This window comes from Elephantulus edwardii, unplaced genomic scaffold, assembly GCF_000299155.1.
Source record: "Elephantulus edwardii isolate Elephantulus edwardi_28Jun2011 unplaced genomic scaffold, EleEdw1.0 scaffold00055, whole genome shotgun sequence".
In the NCBI taxonomy this organism is placed as follows: domain Eukaryota; kingdom Metazoa; phylum Chordata; class Mammalia; order Macroscelidea; family Macroscelididae; genus Elephantulus; species Elephantulus edwardii.
The window spans coordinates 16468226-16475572 of record NW_006399805.1 but is presented as its reverse complement, the minus strand read 5'-3'; positions in this window follow the sequence as shown (position 1 = coordinate 16475572).

Below are 7347 nucleotides of genomic sequence, written 5' to 3'. Positions count from 1 at the left end.
CTCCTCCTCCAGTAGACTCATCCTGGGCTCAGTGGATGTGTCCGAGAACTCTTGATTCTAGGGCAGCCCTTGACCACGACTGGTGAGGGCTGGCCACTCACAGGGACAGATCAAGAGAGCACTAGAACCAGACCTCTGCTGGACACCGTCTGTTTCCGGTCTCAGCTGCCCATCCCCAGCAGACGACAGGCACATAACCTGCCAGTGGTCACTCATCTCGGCACCAAGAGACATCCACCAGGCTTCACTCCATTCATCCACTTCATTCATGAATTTGAGAGACTCAGATGTATTGTTCAAGTTCAATTAGCGTTTGAAATGTCCAAGGAATAGAATGTATCTTGTAAGTAGAATTAAACATATAAGGGCAAACAAAGGAACAAATGAAAATGCTGCTTTTTGGACAACTTTATCAAACTAGGAATAAGATAGCAATATTTATCAGTTTAACTTAATGCTTTCAGAGAAATTAGAAATCTGTGACTTTAATATATTTCATTTAAGGAGGACAAAGTATTTTTAGGAATGTTATTCCAGGCTGAAGTTCCCTTTCTGGACAAGAAAAGCTTGTGGCCCTTTGGAGGGAACAGATCCTGGTGACAAACCCCTGGCTTTCCTCTGCGGTTACAAACATCCGGAGCTTCCATCTTCATTGAAATGGAAATGATGCAGCAAGGAATGCAAAGCACCTGGTACATCTCAAAATGCCAGCCTAGGCTAGGAGTCAGGTGCACTCATAAACCGAGCACGGCTGCGCCTCTACAGACCAGATGCCAGCACATATAAAATGAGCTGTTGAACGTGACAGCAGGTCTATAAGGGGTTTGTGAGCCCTGTGTTTGGAAGTCATCTCAGGAGGCTACAGTGCACAGATTCCGGCTTCACCTGAGGCCAGAAGGTGGGAGGTACCCTGAGTGGGTCTGGCCAGGGGCCACCTGATTTTGGAAGGGTTCTGTTCAGTCTTGGAGGGGATACACAGCCTTTCGCTGCTCACTAGAACAGGTGTAGAGGGTGCGATGAGGACAAAATCCAGGAGAGAAAACCAAGCAGTACTAATTGTGTTGTAATCACTGGCCCTGGGACTTTTCTCTGTAGACCAGAGCACAACATAATTTCACAGACATGACTGGGTGGGACCAGAACTTTGCGCTCCAGAATCCTGGTTGGTTGGTAACAATGTGGAGAGCCGCCCTGTGCTCAGGCTGTGAGGATAAACTTTGAGACTTCTACTTGGAAAAATGAGATTGGAGAACTCCTCCAGCCTCCAGAGAATGATTCTTCCTTCTTCACAGTCCTCACAACCTTTAAACCAGCAGCAGCCCCAGCACGTCTCCAACAGCCACACCTCTTTCATGGAAGCTGACGAATTAAAATCTTTAAAAGGGCACCCACTGTGGAAGGCAAAAGTACACTTTGGGGCAATTTTTCATAGGAATGGGTTTCATTTAGTCTTGTCACCATGGCAACAGGAGAAATTGCTCTATTATTTTCATCACAGCATTTCCAATTATTTCCTCACAGTTAAGGTTGTACACAAAGCTGGAAAGAATAATGCTGACCATAGAGAGGGGCAGGAAGTCACCATTTCCCCCAGAAGAAAAGGCTGCTCCTGGGCAGCTGACGCTCTTTGGCCCCTGTCTCAGTTTATTTCTTTTCTTTTTTTGGGGGAGGTTCTTCTCAATTTATTTCTTAGTGATGCCTGCAACAGAAATCCCACAAGTGAGTGGTTTTAAGGAGCAAGAGTTATGTGGAACATAGATGAAATTAGAACCAATTATGCGAAGTGACATAAGTCAGTAAAAAAAGCCAAAAAACAAAAGAACGGTTACATCATTGTTAGAGTCAGAGAGGACTAAGGGACTACAGTGATGAAGGTCCAGGGAAGAGTCAGGAAACGAGACTGAGCAGCTGATGGAACCAGTCAGCTGCTGATGGAACCCTGACAGCAATCAATCCATTTGGGAAGAAGCAGTGGGGTTGCACCAAAAAGCTTGTCACTGCAAAAAGCACGTGTATTCAAATGAAGCTAGGAAGCATGAAACTATAGATCCCAGGACCTCAGGAGGGTGAATGACCTCTTCTCACCTCATGAGGTAGACCCACTCTCGTCCCCTGAGAGTGTTTCTCTCTTGCTTAATATACTTTCCTGTCTTACCTAGCCTTCAGCCTGCACTATATGTTTTTTCTCTGCTTTCACAACATTCATTTTGGGATGCAGCCTGGCTAGGTTGTGCCTGACCAACAAACCAGGCCTGAGAATCTCCTGGTACTCTAACATAAGGTGCTGAAACCCAGGAACAGTTCTCATTTCCAGAAGATGCTGAAACATGAATAACCCCTGAAACTCCAGGCACTTCCTTTCTTTTCCCCTTACCCTTTCCCTCAGAGCACTGGGACTGCAAATTTCAGTTCTGAAAAGTTATTTCTCTATGAGGCTTGGGTCCTGAGCCAACTCCGAAGTGAAGGAACACTCCTTTCCTCCTCTGGAGGTTCCATGCAAGGTCTCATAGGAACTGCCCTCACATAAAACATTTCCTTGGCCAGTTGGGCTCACTGACCACCTGGACTCTGGGTAGGCAAGGTCAGCGTTCCCCTGGAGATTTCCTAGACACAAGGAAGGAGTCAGGCGATGGAAAGCACCCACTGCTCTCGGAGCCAACTCCCGGACCCATTGGATGCTGGCCTGCCATAGTCCTTCATCCTTAGTTAAGGTATTGCCTGATCTTCCCACGATCTCTCCTGGGTGGCACCGTCTCTGCACTGCAGCCTTAGCCCATTGCTTTCAATTGTTTTTGGTCAAACATTCTTCTAAGTGGTATAGCACCGGTTTGTTCATTTGCTGTACAGAGGTAACTTGTGGTTGCTGTGATGCTAAACACTGTGACCCTGATGTGTCAGATGCGATAATGGTCATCCATGGTGGACAGTGTTTGGTAGAGCTCCTGGCTTAAAACAAGCTTGGAAGCAGGAGCGGCATCCACTTTCAAAATAGCTTGCTTCCAGAAATCCTATGAACTTGGAGAAATGATGAAAGTTATACAAGTGTTCAGGTCTTTTGTTCATAGGGTTGCTATGAGTCATCTATGACTCAACGGCACTTAACAACAACAACAACAACAACAACTTACTGTTCTCTTTGAGCATAGATTACTAGACTTAATGCATCATTTATCCACAGTTTTAGATTGTCCCTTCTGCTTAAAACTTGTCAGGAGAAACAGCCATCCAGAGATTCTTCAAATCTGCTAGGTCTATGGAGTTCAGAGCTTTCCTTTCCCACCTGTTTAAACGTCTTACAACAGTAGGGGCTCTGGTGGCCATATGAAGACTCTGCACTGCAATCCCAAAGGCAAGCAGCTGCTCCGGGGGAGGACTGTAATCTGCTCCTGTGCGATTCCTACCTCTGAAAACCTGTTGAAGGGTCAGTTAGGAGTCAGTTCATACTCAATGGCACACAGCAGCACAATTAGAGAAGACTAGAAATTGCCCTATTAGCTGATGTTTTGAAGAGAGTTCAGGCCCCTCTTGGCATTTCCTGCCCTGGCAACTCTAGTTGCAGCCTCCATGATAATATAGGCGATCCAGGAACAGGCACAGTGGCTCTGGACGAGAACATAGTTATGGACGGATACACTACACGATCTCTACACCCTTCAATTCTGAGGGATGTCACAGTTGGTGACAAGACATATAAGCATTTTGAAGGGAAAGGGAGGGCGTATCCTCCAGAGTCTGCAGCTGGTGGTGCCTGGCAGGCCTGAATGGTCTGGACAGGAGAGGACTCAGACCTCTCCCTGTGAAAGTCAGCTGTGGGGAGGGGGACACCCGATCGATGACAGCTAGATGTTGAGTTTCAGTTCTCTTGTGGTTGTGGAACACTAACCCCTGAGAAACACTACCTTCTACCCTCTTTTCAGGATGGGACCAGCAGCTACTCTTCCCTCAGAAAGTCCCCTCAGATGTAGTCTCAAAATCTGGAAACTGAGTTTCAACAGTCTGCAGAAGTCAAAGAGCTTAGACAACTCTGGAGTTAAACTTGGCCCCAATATCCCTCATTGAGTTGTTGTGGATTGCTGATTGGCTTTGAGTCGAGCATAACTCATAGTGACCCTATGAACAAAAGGCCTGAAGCCCTTCTACAACTATGACATTTATCAAAGTTCACAGAGTTTCTGGAGGCATGTTATTTAGGAAGTGGATGCCACTCCTGCTTCCAATATCCCTTGTTGTTATGTGTCGTCGAGTCACTTGCGACTCATACCTATGTACAAAAGCCCTAAACGCTGCTCTATCCTGTGCCAACCTCACCATCTCCGACACTCATTCCCACCACCCCAATCACAGAATCGATCCATCTCATCCAGGGTCTTCCTCTCCTGTGCCGTCCCTCCACTCTCCCAAACATGGTGTCCCTCTCCAAGGACCAGTCCCTTCTTGTAACATGTCCAAAGTATATCAGACAAAGTTTCAGAATCCTTGACTCCAAGGAGTACTCCGGCTTCACTCTCTCCAGGGTAAACCTGTTTGTTCTCCTAGCAGTCCATGGTATATTCAACATTCTTATCCAGCACCACAGCTCAAAGACATCAACTCTCTTTCTGTCATCCCTAGTCACTGTCCAACTCTCTGATGCATAGCACGTAACTGCGAAGACACTAGCCCGGATCAGGCGCACCTTAGTCTCCAGCCTGATGTCGTTGCTCTTCAGTACTCTTGAGAGGTCCCTCACAGCCGACTTTCCCAATGCAATTTGTCTCTTGATTTCCTGGCTCCTGTTACCAAGAGTGTTGACTGTGGAGCCAGGTAGACTAAAACTGTTAACTATCTCAGTCTCTTCACCATCCATCCTGATGCTGCCAATTGGCCCAGTGGTGCGAATCTTTGTTTTCTTGATGTTGAGCTTCAGTCCACATAGGAGGCTGTAGTCCTTGACCTTCTGCAGCAGGTGCTTCAGGTCCTCCTCAGTTTCAGCAATCAGGGTTATACCATCTGCATAACGCAGGTTGTTGATGACTCTTCCACCAATCCTGATGCCACATTCCTCCTTGTACAGCCCAGAGTCTTGGATGATCTGTTCTTGCATACAGATTGAAATATCCCATAGAGGATGGTAAATAATGGCCTGTTAATAGATCTCTGATGTATAATACTGTTTGGCAGTTGACTCTGCTTTGTAAAAGTGAGGATGTTATATATACTCTGGCATTTTTCTTTCTTTATGAAAACCTCCATTTCTGTGCATCCTGTGTGGAGCTAAGCCGCTTTGGTCTGCTCTCCTCGAGTGTAGACGAGAGAAAGGGACACAGAGCCCATGAAGAGCCCCTCTCCATCTTGTACTTTACCAAGCACAACTCCTAGTGCCCGAAGGAACCCTCTGCCTTAACTGAAAAATAAGGCATCCCCAGCTCCTGCCACAGTGCCATCCTTGTATCCTTCCTTATTATCCCTGCAAGAAGCGGCTCTGAGGGGACAATGAAGGGACACTACACAACTGTGAAGAGGTTGCTTGACTCCTGGACATTGGAGACCTCACTGACCCAGAAGACACCTGGGAACCAATAGCAGTTGCTTTGTTCACCAGGGAGAAAGGCAGGCTGGGTATGCAGTTGAATCCTCAAGGAATAGTCTGGAAAGTGGACCTCTTCCCATCAATACATAACATGCATAAAACACAATAAATAGAATTGCCCTGTCTCAAGCTCTAGAACTAGCAAGAGGGAAGAAAAGACGGATTTATACTTGGAGTAAATACGCATATCTCATCCTTCCTGCACATGGGCAAATATGGAATAACAAGGTCTCTTGCCTGCAAGAAATACTACTACTGAAAGGAGAGGAAGGGAACAGAAAAAGAGGAAGGGGAAAAATCACTGGGATAACAGAGGTCCATGGGTGGAGGAGATTAAGGAATGGAGAGGTTTAATGGGGACTTAAAAAGAACAATAATAATTATATAAAATAGATATCAATTATATAAAACACAAGGTACACGTATAAAACACAATGTAGTTAAATGCTTAAATGCAAACCAATACAAATTTAAAAAGAAATAATAATAATACTGTTAGTATTATGATGCAATTTTCCTTCCCTAAGAAGTCCACTCTGAAGGCCAGAGGGTGGGGGAGATAACAAAGGGAACAGAAGCAAGAGAGGCAGCCCCTGAATGTACTGCTGCATGAATGCCCCCGCCCGAGACCACAGGGTTGGACTCTGAGTGGCCCTTACTCCCTTCAGGAGACAGGAAGAGCCCTAGAACAAGGCTTTAGCTATGAGGAAGCTGGTGGGGTAGAGAACAATGAATGTTCATACCCCAGTCACCAGCCAGTACATTTACTTCCAGTTTTCATCAAGCTTTCCACATTAGTAGCCAAAGCTTAATCCTTCCTTTACAGAAGCTAGTAATCATCAGACGATTGAAGGAATTAAGAAAGATCCAGTGGGGACCTGAAAGGATGGCATGATGGTGGGCATAGATCAATGCTTATTGGTTTTATAAAGCGCAATGTATGGGTATGATCATATGAAACACAGTGTATATGAATTGAAAGAAAAAAAGACACTGTTAAACAGGTAATGAGAATTTGTGCCCTCTGTGGCAGAATAACTCACAAAACCTTGTGCTCTCACGCCCATTGCTGAACCTTGGGCAATGAAGAAGGCAGTATCTGGGAGAAGACCTGCAAAGTGACTTTACAAATATGCCAACTCGTAACAAACATGGGAACCTACCAGTCGTATTAGACACCTTTTCGGTCTGGTTGAAGGCTTCTCCACTCGAATGGAAAGAGCAATACATGTGACCAGGGCACTTTTTGTAGGGAATCATTAACTGTTTTGGGCTCTCTCAAAGTATTAAAAGTGACAATGAACTGGAATTAATGAAAAAAAAAAAAGGCAGTAGCAAATGCCTTGAGAATTTCATACCACTTACACACAAGTTATCACCCACCATCTTCAGGGAAAGTAAATGAGTGGAGATCTATATAATCAAAGAATCTAAATAATCAAACTCTGCCAAGAAACTAAGTAGATTGGATACAATTCCTCCCAATAGTTCTTCTCTGAGTTAGAATGTTCCCCAGGGTCACCACCGGGCTTAGAGCATACAGGTAAAGTAAGGAAGGCCCTTTGCTGCTGAAGTCTTGAGATAGCCTATTTGAGTCTTCAATATTGATAAAGTATACCATTAATCTAGGAGGAGGGTGGCAAGCCCTAAATGAACCTGGGTGGAATCATCCCCACACCTTGGGAGCCCATCCCACTGGTCACAGCAGCCCTGCAGGGCAGGAAGAGCTGTCCTAGAGGTTCGTTGAACTTTATTTTTGTGTCTTCTCTCTTTTTTTT